The following is a 16,106-nucleotide window of genomic DNA, read 5'->3' as shown; positions in this document are numbered from 1 at the left end:
AATCCACTGTGATTAACACCTGCAGTCTTCCCCTTGATACGATAGTAACAATGTCCCCAAACTACATCAAATATTTCAGAAACAACAGTAATTGAGATGGCTTAGTTTTCTATTTCTTTTGTGAAATTTTCCTGCATTTTAGATTGTTTCACATCATCCTCCTCCGTGACGACTGTTACTCAGTGGGTGTCTGGATGCTACTGCATAATGAGAGGAAGAAACACAAAGAATAAAACAGGGAAGATGTGATGTTTCCTTTCTCTCCTCTTTTTCAGCTGCTTCTTTTACGGATTCTTCTCCAGAGGGATTCACAAATATGCATCTATCATTGAATTCAATGCACCCAAACCCATTGTTCTACAGTGTCCAGTTACTCAATAAAAACAAGGTGTTGGTGTGTCTAGACCATTTTCGTCTCTAATAATTTTTTTCGAGGACGTGTTTCCTAAGCATGTTGTGTCAAAACAAACAAACATATAAACAAACCCAAACTTTTATTGATGTGAGATGATAATACAAAAATTTCAGTTTATCTTCAGAGTCATTCGGGAATTTTGAGATGCAAAAAGCATGTGAAATCAAGTGCTCCATTTTATACACCCTTACTTTTTCTGTTACCTCCACTAGTCTTTATTATTTCATCAAATGTTATCAAAACAGGGTATGTTAAATACTGTACAAGGGAATAGTGGCAGAGTGGTAAACTGGACACATTGCATAAGTCTCATGGGTTTGTTTCCTTGTATTTCCAGGAGGGAAGACGAGAGAAACAAAGAGAGAGGGAACGAAGCAAGAGTTGTAGTGGTATGCCCTGAGAGTGACGGAAAGAAACATTGAAATCTATCTGATAGCAACAGGCAGGAGAGTTAAAATCATGTTTTGGTTTTTAATTATGAAGCCTGGTTCCTGAAGAATAATGAATGATTGGTCCCATAAGGAAAGACGCACCCTGCCAGGTAGATGATAGAGGAGGCATGAACCAGAGAATGTGCTTAATGTCACAGCAGAGATTTTTTTTTTTTCAGTATAAGATACAATTTGGAGAGACACAGGTTACTATGATATCAAATACGGCCATGGAGGGAAAATTGGGTAAAGGGCGGCAGGATGAATAAGTCATGGGGATAAAAGTGCAGCCTAGAGAATAGAGTCAAGGGTATCCTAATAGCTTTGTATGGTGACAGATGGTGGCTACACTTAATGTGAGCACACCATAATGTATAGACTTGCTGAATCACTCTTCTATACTCCTGGAAATAATGCAACATGTTTGTCAGCTAAACTTCAAGTAAAAAAAAAAAAAAACCAGAGGGGCGCCTGGGTGGCTCAGTCGTTAAGCATCTGCCTTCGGCTCAGGGCGTGATCCTGGCGTTATGGGATCGAGCCCCACATCAGGCTCCTCCGCTGGGAGCCTGCTCTTTCCTCTCCCACTCCCCCTGCTTGTGTTCCCTCTCTCGCTGGCTGTCTCTCTGTCAAATAAATGAATAAAAAATCTTAAAAAAAAAAAAAAGCCAGAATGACCATGGATACTCTTGAGAGAAGATGAACTTTATTCTGAAACTTATTACGTGTCATTAGAGGTTTTCTCCAGAAGGTAAACACGTGTTCTTGTGTGCATGTGTAAATATCTGTGTGTGTGTGTGTGTGTGTGTGTGTGTGTGTATCTATCAGGCAGGTGATAGCATATCTTCCCAGTGGATAGAAGGCTCATGCTTTTTAATCATTCAAGGCTATTAAATTAATGAAGAGCTGGAGGGTTTTAATTAAGATTAAGGCTAATCTTAACTAAGAGCTTAGAGCTAGTGGACCATTCCTGAAACCTTCAGCTCATAGATGATTTACTGAACGATGATGGAAAGTATGCACATGTGTGCAGATGTCCATAGTTTGATTTAACATTAAAATCAATGCATGTATAAAATAGACTCCATGTCATGTAAATGGGAGATACCCTGGCTTGTTTAATGGGTTTAGGCTCAATCACATATCAATGACTGCTGAGGATGGCTATTTGTAAATCTAGGGGATGTCTTGGGGCATCTGTTGAAAATGTTTTCAGTGTCAATATTTATTATAGAATTAACATATGATATGATTATAATAGATTGCCAATAGGGGTTGTCATTCTTAGATAACATAGTTTCTTTAGGAATAAAACTGAGATGGCATCAGAAGTAATTTCTTAATGTTTTAGCCAGGGTTCAGCAATCTTCTATGAAAAGGAACAAACACAGAGCTTAGGCTTTGTGGGCAAAGAGGCAATTCAAACCTAGTAAATAGATATTTGGATAGCAAGAGAGAAAACATATTTGCACAAATAATTTTAATGATATTCAAAATTTAGTATGAGCAATAATAATCCTAATTGTGTAGTTTTGTATAATTCAGTCTAAAGTAGATGAATGGAATTCATTATTTTCTGGGGGATAACATTCTGCTTAAGTGGGGCTGAAAGTCAGATTTTCCCTATCACCACATTGATCTCAAAGGTTCATCTGTAAAAACTGTTCTCAGCTAGTGGGCTGTACAAAGACAGCAGGCCAGCATACGGTGATCCACTCTAATTCCAATTTTATCTGGAGAAGTTTGAAATACATCTAACACTTACTAGTCCTAATGGTGATCCTAAAAATAGTGGGAAATGGAATTCTACCGGGAGGCAGAATGTGAAACTGGAAATTATTTCTATCATCCTCAGTTGTCAATATGGCTTAAAATATCTAGTCTAGAGTCCACATGGCCCCATTACTGCGGCCTTCAAATTATCAAAACCAGCTCCAATCTGAGACCTGAAAAGGGAAAAAAAGGAAAACAAATGGGTCATTGCAAGGACAAGAGGATAACCGGGACTCTGTATCTTCCCACACATGGGCCAGGACAATTGTAGAAAAACTCTTGCATGGGGAATTGCCTGAAAAAGAGAAATGTATTTTGTAGATCTTAAATTTTAATGATTTCTAGAAACTTCAACACGATCCTTTGAAGAGATTGCATTAATTCCAACAACGACTAATAGCACTTATATATCTGAGTCCTCAAACACTGGTATGATTGAGATTTTGAGCTTTGACACTCTGCTGGGTGAAGTATAATTCTCTTTATAATTAACGTTAATGAAGAGTGCAAAACTGCTGCTTTTTTCTACTTGTGTATCCTTTTGTTGAATTTCTTTATTGTTTCCTTTGATCATTTTCTGGTTTGTGTTCATTTTTTCTTTGTGTGTTTAAAATCGGATAATTAGGTATTGAATTAATATTTTTGCGGACTTTATCCCTCAAGAGTGATTTCAGAAGCATAAAGGGGTGTTCCTAATATTGAGTTTTCACACGTCAGGGCAGGAGCTGACCCTCACTGTTGGTGTTGGCTTTCAGATAAAAGAGCAGTAATGCATTGACCCTTTTGGCTTTTTCTCAGGTCCTTATCTAAATGTTCAATTTGGGCAGAATAACTTGCAACATTTGCCCCCTCCATCCTTCTTCTTCTGGCTGGAAAGTGTCCATGGACTTCTGTAAAATTCACAACATGTACAAGACACTGGTTTTTAGTATATTCAAAAAACTGTGTTACTGTCTCTTCTCTAATTCTATAACATTTTTTTCATCCGACAAAAATACCCCATCCATTGCCAGGGCTAGCCACTCATCCTGTCCGCAGGTTATGAAAACCACACATCTACTTACGGACTCTATGGATTTGACTAGTCTGGACATTTCAGGAAAGTATATCATATAATACCAGGTCATTTATGTCTGGCTCCTTTCATATAGCATAATATTTTCAAGGTCATCTATGTTGTAGTATATCAGAACTTCCTTTCACCACTCCCCCCAGTGAATGAAATGTCATTGCACATATGTATCTGAATCTACTCTTGTACCTGGTAGTCAGGACTCTGGCCACATGATCCTCTCCTCTCTGCATGGTAAGGACTCTCATTTTATTTATTTTTATTTTTTATCACTTTTAATAATGTTTTTTATTATATTATGTTAGTCACCATACAGTACATCTCTGGTTTTTGATGTAAAGTTGCATGATTCATTACTTGCGTATAACACCCAGTGCACCATGCAATACGTGCCCTCCTTAATACCCATCACCAGCCTATCCCATTCCCCCACCCCCTCCACTCTGAAGCCCTCAGTTGGTTTCCCAGATTCCATAGTCTCTCATGGTTCAATCCCCCTTCTGTTCACCTCCCCCCCTCTGCTTTCGTCTTCCCTTTTTTCTCCTACAGATCTTCCTACTTCTTATGTTCCAGAAACGAGTGAAACCATATGATAATTGTCTCTCTGCTTGACTTATTTCGCTTAGCATTATCTCCTCCAGTCTCGTCCATGTTGCAGCAAATGTGGTGAAATCGTTCTTTTTGATGGCTGAGTGATATTCCATTGCATATATGGACCACAAGTTCTTAATTCAGTCATCTGTTGAAGGGTATCTCGGCTCCTTCTACAATTTAGCTATTGTGGACAATGCTGCTATGAACATTGGGTTGCATACGGCCCTGTATCTTTAGGGTAAATACCCAGAGGTGCAATTGCTGGATCATAGGGTAGCTCAATTTTTATCTTTTTAAGGGACATCCACACTGTTTTGCAAAGTGGCTGTACCAACCTGCATTCCCACCAATAGTGTAGGAGGGAACCCTTCTCCACATCCTAACATTTGCTGTTTCCTGCCTTGTCCATTTTTGTCATTCTAACTGGTGTAAAGTGGTATCTCAATGTGGTTTTTGACTTTAATTTCCAATGGCTAATGATTTTGAACATTTCTTCATGTGTCTGTTAGCCATTTGTATGTCTTCATTGGGAAAGTGTCTATTCATATCGTCTGCCCATTTTGTGATTTCTTTATTTGTTTCTTGTGTATTGAGCTTGAGAAATTCTTTATAGATCTTGGATACCAGTCTTTTATCTGAAATATCATTTGCAAATATCTTCTGCCATTCCGTGGGCTGCCTCTCAGTTTTTTTTGACTGTTTCCTTGGCTGTGCAGAAGCTTTTTATCTTGAGGAAGTCCCACAAGTCCATTTTTTCTTTTGTTTCTCTTGCCTTTGGAGATGTGTCATGTAAAAGTTGGTGTGGCCAATGTCATAGAGGTTGCTGCCTATGCTCTTCTCTAGGATTTTGATGGATTCCTGTCTCACATCGAGGTCTTTCATCCATTTGGAGTTTATCTTTGTGTATGGTGTGAGAGAGTGGTCAAGTTTCATTCTTTTGCATGTAGCTGTCCAATGATCCCAGCACCATTTATTGAAGAGACTGTCTTGTTTCCCACTGGATGTTTTTTCCTGCTTTATCAAAGATTAGTTGCCCAAAGAGCCGAGGGTCCATTTCTGGGTTCTCTATTCTGTTCCATTGGTCTATGTGTCTGTTTTTGTGCCAGTACCATGCTGTCTTTGTGATCACAGCTTTGTAGTACAGCTCGAAATCCGGCATTGTGATGCCCCCAGCTTTGTTTTTCCTTTTCAACAATTCCTTGGTGATTCGGGGCCTTTTCTGGTTCCACACAAATTTAAGGGCTGTTTGTTCCAGTTCTTTGAAAAATGTCATTGGTATTTTGATCGGGGTAGCACTGAAAGTGAAGATTGCTCTCGGTAGCATAGACATTTTAACTATATTAATTCTTCTGATCCATACGCATGGAATATTTATCCATCTTTTTGTGTCTTCCTCAATGTCTTTCAAGAGTGATTTGAAGTTTCTAGAATATAGATAATTTACATCTCTGGTTAAGTTAATTCTGAGATAACGTATGTTTTTTGGTGCTAATGTAAATGGGATGGATTCCCTAATTTCTCTTTCTTCAGTCTCATTGTTCGTGTATAGAAATGCAACCGATTTCTGAGCATTGATTTTGTATCCCGCCACATTACTGAATTGCTCTATAACTTCTAGTAGTTTGGGGGTGGATTCTTTTGGGTTTTCCATATAGAGTATCATGTCATCTGTGAAGAGAGACAGTTTGACTTCTTCCTTGCCAATTTGGATACCTTTTATCCCTTTTTGTTGTCTGATTGCTGTTGCAAGGACTTCTAGTACTATGTTGAATAATAATGGCGAGAGTGGGCATCCTTGTCATGTTCCTGATCTTAAGGGAAAGGCTTTCAGCTTTTCGCCATTGAGAATGATATTTGCTGTAGGCTTTTCATAGATGATTTTTACGAAATTGAGGAATGTACCCTCTATCCCTACACTCTGAAGTGTTTTAATCAAGAAAGGATGCTGTATTTTGTCAAATGATTTTTCTGCATCTATTGAGAGGATCATATGCTTCTTGACTCTTTTCTTGTTGATATGATCAATCACACTGACCGATTTGCGAATGTTGAACCACCCTTGCATCCCAGGGATGAATCCCACTTGGTCATGATGCATAATCCTTTTAATGTACTGTTGGATCCTATTAGCGGGGATCTTGTTGAGAATATTGGTGTCCATATTCATCAGGGATATTGGTCTCTAATTCTCCTTTTTGATGGGGTCTTTGCCTGGTTTGAAGATCAAGGTAATATTGGCCTCATGGAATGAGTTTGGTCGTTTTCCTTCTGTTTCTATTTTTTGAAACAGCTTCAGGAGAATAGGTATTATTTCTTCTTTGAATGTTTGGTAGAATTCCCTGGGGAATCCGTCAGGCCCTGGACTCTTGTTTTTCGGGAGGTTTTTGATTACTGCTTGAATCTCTTCATAATTAATCGGTCTGCTGAAAAAATAAATTTCTTCCTGTTTCAGTCTTGGTAGTTTATAGGTTTCCAGGAAGGCATCCATCTCTTCCAGGTTGCTTAATTCATTGGCATAAAGCTGTTGGTAAAGTTTCTAATGATCCTTCCTATTTCATTGATGTTGGTTGTGACCTCTCCCCTTTCATTCATAATTTTATTAATTTGGGTCCTTTCTCTATTCTTTTGGATAAGTCTTGCCAGTGCCTTATCTATTTTATTTATTCTTTCAAAGAACCAGCTTCTAGTTCTGTTGATCTGCTCTACTGTTCTCCTGGTTTCTAATTCATTGATCTCTGCTCTAATCTTGATCAACTGCTTTCTCATGCATGGATTAGGCCTGTTCTTCTGTTGCTGTTCCAGCTTCTTGAGGTGAGAATAATAAAATTGCATTTTAGATTGTTCTATTCTTTTGAGTGAGGCTTGGATGGCTATGTATTTTCCCCTTAGGACTGCCTTTGCAGTGTCCCATAGGGTTTACCGTTGTGTTTTCATTCTCGTTGGTCTCCATAAATTCTTTACATTGATTTTTGATTTCCTGGCTTATCGAAATATTCTTGAGCAGGATGGTTCTTAGTTTCCAAGTGTGTGAGATTCTTCCAAATTTTTCTTTGTGATTGAGTTCCAACTTCAAAGCATTGTGGTCTGAGAATATGCATTGAATAATTTCAGGCTTTTGGTATCAGTTGAGACCTGTTTTGTGACCCAATATATGGTGTATTCTGGAGAACATTCCATGTGCATTTGAAGAGAATGAATATTCTGTTGTTCTGGAGTGTAGTGTTCTATAAATATCTATGACGTCCTTCTGGTCTAGTATGGCATTCAACGTTCTTGTTTCTTTGTTGATGTTCTGCTTAGGTGATCTATCTATTGCTGTAGTGGAGTGTTGAGGTCCCCTACTATTAATGTATTTTTTATCTGTATGTCTGTTTATTCTGGTTAAGAGTTGGTTTGTGTATCTTGCTGCTCCCCTGTTATGGGCATAGATATTTATAATTGTCATATCCACTTGTTGAATACATCCGTTAAGAATAATATAGTATCCTTCTGTATCTCTAACTACAGTCTTTAGTTTAAAATCTAATCTGTCTGATATGAAAATTGCTACTCCAGCTTTCTTTTGAGGTCCATTGGCATGAAGAATGGTTTTCTATCCATTCACTTTCAGTCTGGATGTATCTTTAGGTTCAAAATGAGTCTCTTGTAGACAGCAAATGGATGGGTCATGTCTTTTTATCCAATCTGCAACCCTGTGGCGTTTATGGGAGCATTTAGGCCATTCATATTAAACGTGATTATTGAGGATATGATTTTAATGATGTCATATTGCCTGTAAAGTCTTTGTTTCTATAGATTGTAAATTTCTGTTCTGTATCACTCTTGGGGCTTTTTACTTTTATAGAACCCCCCTTAATATCCACTGTAGGGCTGGTTTCATTGTTTTGAAATTGGTCAGTGTCTGGCAATCGTGGAAGTTCTTATCTCTCCATCAATTCTGAATGACATCCTGGCTGGATAAAGGATCCTTGGCTGCCTGTTCTCCTTGGATAGAGCTTGAAAAATGTCCTGCTAACCCTTTCTCTCATTCCAGGTCTGTGTAGACAGGATGATATAATTCTGATATTTTTGGCTTTGTACATGAGAAATTTCATCACCCTGGCCTCTTTCAATACTGTAACTTTGGATCTAATAATTGCAAAATGCACTATGACTTGATGTGGCATAGATTTATGGAAAACAACGAGAATGAAAACACAATGGTCTAAAACCTATGGGACACTGCAAAGGCAGTCCTAAGGGGAAAATACATAGCCATCCAACCTCACTCAAAAGAATAGAACACTCTAAATTGCAGTTTTTATATTCTCACCTCAAGAAGCTGGAGCTGTAACAGAACAGGCCTAACCCACGCACGAGAAAGCAGTTGATCAAGATTAGAGCAGAGATCAACGAATTAGAAACCAGGAGAACAGTAGAGCAGATCAACAGAACTAGAAGCTGGTTCTTTGAAAGAATAAATAAAATAGATAAGGCACTGGCAAGACTTATCCAAAAGAATAGAGAAAGGACCCAAATTAATAAAATTATGAATAAAAGGGGAGAGGTCACAACCAACACCAATGAAATAGGAAGGATCATTAGAAACTTTACCAACAGCTTTATGCCAATAAATTAAGCAACCTGGAAGAGATGGATGCCTTCCTGGAAACCTATAAACTACCAAGACTGAAACAGGAAGAAATTTATTTTTTCAGCAGACTGATTAATTATGAAGAGATTCAAGCAGTGATCAAAAACCTCCCGAAAAACAAGAGTCCAGGGCCTGACGGATTCCCCAGGGAATTCTACCAAACATTCAAAGAAGAAATAATACCTATTCTCCTGAAGCTGTTTCAAAAAATAGAAACAGAAGGAAAACGACCAAACTCATTCCATGAGGCCAATATTACCTTGATCTTCAAACCAGGCAAAGACCCCATCAAAAAGGAGAATTAGAGACCAATATCCCTGATGAATATGGACACCAATATTCTCAACAAGATCCCCGCTAATAGGATCCAACAGTACATTAAAAGGATTATGCATCATGACCAAGTGGGATTCATCCCTGGGATGCAAGGGTGGTTCAACATTCACAAATCGGTCAGTGTGATTGATCATATCAACAAGAAAAGAGTCAAGAAGCATATGATCCTCTCAATAGATGCAGAAAAATCATTTGACAAAATACAGCATCCTTTCTTGATTAAAACACTTCAGAGTGTAGGGATAGAGGGTACATTCCTCAATTTTGTAAAAATCATCTATGAAAAGCCTACAGCAAATATCATTCTCAATGGCGAAAAGCTGAAAGCCTTTCCCTTAAGATCAGGAACATGACAAGGATGCCCACTCTCGCCATTATTATTCAACATAGTACTAGAAGTCCTTGCAACAGCAATCAGACAACAGAAAGGGATAAATGGTATCCAAATTGGCAAGGAAGAAGTCAAACTGTCTCTCTTCACAGATGACATGATACTCTATATGGAAAACCCAAAAGAATCCACCCCCAAACTACTAGAAGTTATAGAGCAATTCAGTAATGTGGCGGGATACAAAATCAATGCTCAGAAATCGGTTGCATTTCTATACACGAACAATGAGACTGAAGAAAGAGAAATTAGGGAATCCATTCCATTTACAATAGCACCAAAAATCATACGTTATCTCAGAATTAACTTAACCAGAGATGTAAATTTTCTATATTCTAGAAACTTCAAATCACTCTTGAAAGACATTGAAGAAGACAGAAAAAGATGGATAAATATTCCATGCGTATGGATCAGAAGAATTAATATAGTTAAAATGTCTATGCTACCGAGAGCAATCTTCACTTTCAGTGCTACCCCGATCAAAATACCAATGACATTTTTCAAAGAACTGGAACAAACAGCCCTTAAATTTGTGTGGAACCAGAAAAGGCCCCGAATCACCAAGGAATTGTTGAAAAGGAAAAACAAAGCTGGGGGCATCACATTGCCGGATTTCAGGCTGTACTACAAAGCTGTGATCACAAAGACAGCACGGTACTGGCACAAAAACAGACACATAGACCAATGGAACAGAATAGAGAACCCAGAAATGGACCCTCGGCTCTTTGGGCAACTAATCTTTGATAAAGCAGGAAAAAACATCCAGTGGGAAACAAGACAGTCTCTTCAATAAATGGTGCTGGGAACATTGGACAGCTACATGCAAAAGAATGAAACTTGACCACTCTCTCACACCACACACAAAGATAAACTCCAAATGGATGAAAGACCTCGATGTGAGACAGCAATCCATCAAAATCCTAGAGAAGAGCATAGGCAGCAACCTCTATGACATTGGCCACACCAACTTTTTACATGACACATCTCCAAAGGCAAGAGAAACTAAAGAAAAAATGGACTTGTGGGACATCATCTAGATAAAAAGCTTCTGCACAGCCAAGGAAACAGTCAAAAAAACTAAGAGGCAGCCCACAGAATGGGAGAAGATATTTGCAAATGACACTTCAGATAAAAGACTGGCATCCAAGATCTACAAAGAACTTCTCAAACTCAATACACAAGAAACAAATAAACTAATCATAAAATGGGCAGAAGATATGAAAATGTGGTTTTATTTGGAACACATGACATATTGTAAATGTGTGTAATGTATGTAGTATAATTATGTGGTAAAAATATGGAGGGAATAAGGGAGATTTTTTCCATCAGAATTTAGATAGATACGAACTGATTTTACAAAATTAAAGATTTCATTTATTTATTTAAGAGAGAAAGTGAGCACAAGCTTTGGGGAGAGTAGAGGGAGAAGGAGAGGCAGACTCCCTGCTGATCAGGGACCCTGATGACATAGGGCTCTATCTCAGGACCCTGAGACCATGAGCTCAGCCAAAGGCAGAACCTTAACCAACTGAACCACCCAGGTGTCACCCAACTGATTGAAATTTGCTGTATGTTTTTGTACAACTCTGCCTGATATAGTTACCCACTTATGTATAGCCCATATCCTTGCTGGAGTATAATCGTGAAATCTCAGATGACACAAATTATTTTTGGTTCTGTCTGCATCAGTATGCCATGTAATTGGAACCAAGTTCACCTATTACAACAAAAAGTCTTACATTTTTATTAATTTAATATAGGCTAATAACGTCAATATCATATGTTAAAGAAGATAAAATACCTAAAGTGTCTAAAGATTTTATGAAGGTGAATGATATACTACATATTTAATAAATGTTGAATATTAGTTTTGAATTTCAAGCTCCCAGCACATTCTAGATTTTTAAAATATGGAATAAATATATTTTACTTGTTCTTCGATTGCTTCCAAAAATACCTGGAGCATAGTGAGCACTTATAGTGTATTGAACAGAATCATCAGGCTATTATCTTTTAATTCATGGGAAGTTACATTAATGTTATTTTGATGATTCTATATTCCATATTATCTGCCAGTGATTTTGGCAATATGACTCTTTTAATGACTGTAGTTTTGTTAAAGAAGAGAGGAGCTTATATTGGGTCTAATTGATTTTACTTTGCTGAAGACATGGATTGCCACATTGATATGTTTCATATTAAATACCTATACACATTTTTGGTAAACAAGATATGATGACGACTTTTACTTAGGATATAGTTCACTAGCCTAACCAAAAAAGAAGGCAAAAAAAAAAAAAAAAAAAAAAGAAAGAAAGAAGTAGATACATTATGTATTGATCTAGGTTTCAAGTTACTTCCAAAACTTATGATAAAGTGGAAAAGTATTTCTTACCCTTTGTGATGCTAAATGAGGTTGTCAGGGACAGTTTTTCAAAGTATATGCAGCATAACCTGAAATTAGATAAGATATAGTGAACCTTTGTCTCTGAAACAAAATAAATGGAGTGAGAGAATTCATGTTGAAAATACTATCATAGAAGTTTCCATGAGGACGTTGAGAACCACATTATTTGGAGTAGATAAAATTACAAACAAATTTGTGTATTTCTTGGGGATTTTTGTTTGTTTGTTTGTGTTGACAGAGAGAGGGACAGCCAGCAAGAGAGGGCACACAAGCAGGGGAAGGGGGAGGGAAAGAAGCAGGCTCCCAGCAGAGGAGACTGATGCGGGGCTCGATCCCAAGACTCTGGGATCATGCCCTCAGCCGAAGGCAAAAATTTAACGACTGAGACACCCAGGTGCCCTGCAAATTTCTGTAGCTTGAAGGTAAAAAGAACATAGGATAAAAACTTGGGGAGTGTCAAAATTTAAATAAAATCCATAGAAGAGAAGAACATGGTAGGAAATGATAAACTAATCTAAATTATTCACTGATGACTCAAGAATAAGGTTAGTAGGGGCGCCTGGGTGGCTCAGTCATTAAGCATCTGCCTTCGGCTCAGGGCGTGATCCCAGAGTCCCGGGATCGAGCCCTACATCAGGCTCCTCCGCTGGGAGCCTGCTTCTTCCTCTCCCACTACCCTTGCTTGTGTTCCCTCTCTCACTGGCTGTCTCTCTCTGTCAAATAAATGAATAAAATCTTAAAAAAAAAAAAAAAGAATAAGGTGAGTATTAGCTCACATGTCAATCTGACCTCTGAATCAATTCCATTCAACATGAATCAGTGCCATTGTATCTGTCTCCTTCACATAAAAAATTCAGGAGAAAGCATTTAAGGTCCTTTGCTCTTTTGTCTCTATCCCTATTTTACCTGAAATTACAAATGCCCTCCTCCATCTCACTGACTAGACAGATTCAATAGATATATTCAGAACATTTTATCCTAAAACAGCAGAATACACACTTTTTGAGTGCACATGGAACGTTCTCCAGAATAAATTACATATTAGGTCACAAAAAACATCTCAACAAATGCAAAAAAGATTGAGATCATGCCATGCACCTTTTCTGACCACAATGCTTAAAACTAGACGTCAACCACAAGAAAAAATTTGAAAAGACCACATATGCATGGAGGTTAAACAACATGCTACTAAAAAATGAATGTGGTTCATTTATACAATGGAATATTACTCAGCCATCAGAAAGGATGAATACCCACCATTTGCATCAACATGGGGGGGATTATGCTAAGTGAAATAAGTCAAGCAGAGAAAGACAATTATCTTATGGTTTCCCTCATATGCTGAACATAAGGAATAGCATGGATGACTATAGGGGAAGGGAGGGAAAACTGAATGGGAAGAAATCAGAGAAGGAGACAAACTATGACAGATTCTGGACTACAGGAAAAAAGCTGAGAGTGACAGCAGGGAGGGGGATAGGGCGATCGGGTAACCAGGTGATGGGTATTAAAGAGGGCATGTGTTGTGATGAGCACTGGGTGTTATATGCAACTAATGAATCGTTGAACACTACATGTAAAAGTAATCACATACTATTGTTGGTTAACTGAACATAATAAAAAAATCAAGGGGTCAGCAAGGAAATCAAAGAAGAAATTTAAAGAAATACGTGGAAATGAATGAAAATGAAAACAAAATGTTCTAAAATCTTTGGGATGCAGCAAAAATGGTCATAAGAGGGAAGTATTTGGCAATACAGGCCTATCCCCAAGAAGCTAGAAAAATCTCCAACAACCTATTCTGGCATCTAAGGAGCTAGAAAAAGGACAACAGATGAAGCCTAAAGCCAGCAGAAGGAAGGAGATAATAGAAATTAGAGCATAAAGAAATGATACACAAACTAAGAAATCAATAGAACACATCAAAGAAACCAGGAGTTGGTTCTTTGAAAAAAATTAATAAAATTGGTAAACCTCTAGCCAGACGTACCAAAAAGAAAAGAGAACAGACCCAAATAAATAAATTCACAAACAAGAGAGAAGATACAATAACCAACACCACAGAAATACACAGAAATAATTATAAGAGAATATTATGAAAATATGAACAACCGTATGCCAACAAATTGGACGACCTGGAGGAAATGCATCAATTCCTAGAAACATATAAACTACCAAAACTGAAACAGGAAGAAACAGAAAACTGGAACAGACTCAAAGAGAAGGGTACTATATGCGTAAGAGCTTCTTTGAATTCAGCGTTCGTTATCATGATAAAAGATATACTAACTTTTCTCCCCATATTTCTAAAATTTGTAATGCATTTATCATATCTTCTTTTTATTTACATCAAGAGCAAATGGCATGATTCCTCCACATCTATGAGGCATAAGACACCTGCATTCTGAAGGAAGAGTGGAAGAAAAGAGGGAGAAAGTCACAAACGAGGGATGGAGAAAAATTTCATCAGATGTGCAATAATTGGCTCAGAGCTCAGTACAGAAGGATTTAGAAAGGTCCGTCATAACTGGTCATTCTGAGAGTATTACTGAATTCACAAAAATAGCTTCAAAAAGATAAAAATCTATGGAATGATACTGCAAGAGAATGAGTTAAATGTGTGGAAAAGAGCCATTGTGGATGCAGATTTTCCTTCCAGAAATGTCTCAGTGAAAGAAGGGTCACAAACATACTTATTTATATAGAACTCATCAGCATAGGAAGATGCCTACATTTAAGTGTTCTTTAGATTTTTTCCCCAATGAGGACAGCAGGACAAAAAACAAAAACAAAAACAAAAAACCAAAACCTGACCAAAGTAAGTTTCATTTCTTACTTCTTACAGTTTTCCTTCTTGTAAGGAACTAAAGAAATATCACTTGAGTATATTAATGTCCCTGCATTGACCCTGTGGGGAAAAAGAAATGAGAAGACGAAGGTGACTCTGCAAGTTGTTAAATTGACTTCAGAGACATTAGCTGTGGATGGACCCAAGAGAGCTTCATTCTGAGCTAGTGGGTCCCTGGTGGCTTGGGCTAGTGGCTAGGAAAACTCATGTTCAGACCTCCTCCTTCTCCACATTCACTGAGAAACATTATAATTGGTGGCCAATTTAAGCTTAATAAATGTATGCTGTGTCTAGCAAATCACAGACCTCGCTCTGAGTTTTGTTGGAGGATGAACTCACCTATGTGATCTCAGACACACTTACAGAAGAGAGAGCAAGTCTGCTTTGCAGGGACAGACAAAAGCAGGAAAGGCTGTTCCAGAGATGTCCACATATTGGCAGATAGCCCCGGTAGCAAATGGATCAGAGTTCATGACGTTTACAAAGGGCTGTTCTGGAAGGTGCAGAGAGAAGAAAGGGGCATTTTGAGTACAAACACAAGGGAATGAGGTGGGAATCTCAGGAGGAGGAAGAGTGGATGACAGCTGAGCAGTGAGAGATGGAGCGATGAGGACTGTTGATGGTCTTCAGTTATCTGGTAAGAGCAGAAGTGTTTGCCAACAACAAAGAGAGAGGAAGTTTACCCCTTAATGTTTCACTATCAGCATTTCCAATGATAAGCACTCCTTCTCACGTGCCCTGTAATCACTTCTGTCCTCTCCCACCTGCCTTCCCACAGTCAGGACCTTCCATAAATGTCAGGTAATGCTCCCATGGCAAATCCTTTCTCTTGAGTAAGTCAATGGGATTTTTACTAAAAGATTCCTATTCTAATTCTGATTCAATGAGGAAGGAAAAAGTCAAGCCTGTGAGAAACAATCTGTGACCTATGGATTTGTAGAATGAAGCACCGGAGAGCAAAGCTGTGGAAACCTAGGACGTAGCTGACTGATGACTAGTCTATCCTAAATGCATGTTGGCGGAATACAGCCTTTCTTCACAAATGATCCCTGTGACTATGATGCTTCCCTAGAGTTTTAGCTGCAGAAACCACAGCTGCTCTTGAACTACTGGCATATTTGGTGACAGTCAATACATGGTTAGGTCACCGTGAGCTTGCTCACATAAAGCAACAGTGCTGGAGAGTCTAGGAAGGAACGACATACCTGAACC

The sequence above is a fragment of the Ursus arctos genome, unplaced genomic scaffold, assembly GCF_023065955.2.
Source record: "Ursus arctos isolate Adak ecotype North America unplaced genomic scaffold, UrsArc2.0 scaffold_22, whole genome shotgun sequence".
Taxonomy (NCBI): Eukaryota; Metazoa; Chordata; class Mammalia; order Carnivora; family Ursidae; genus Ursus; species Ursus arctos.
This window is presented reverse-complemented; position numbering follows the sequence as displayed.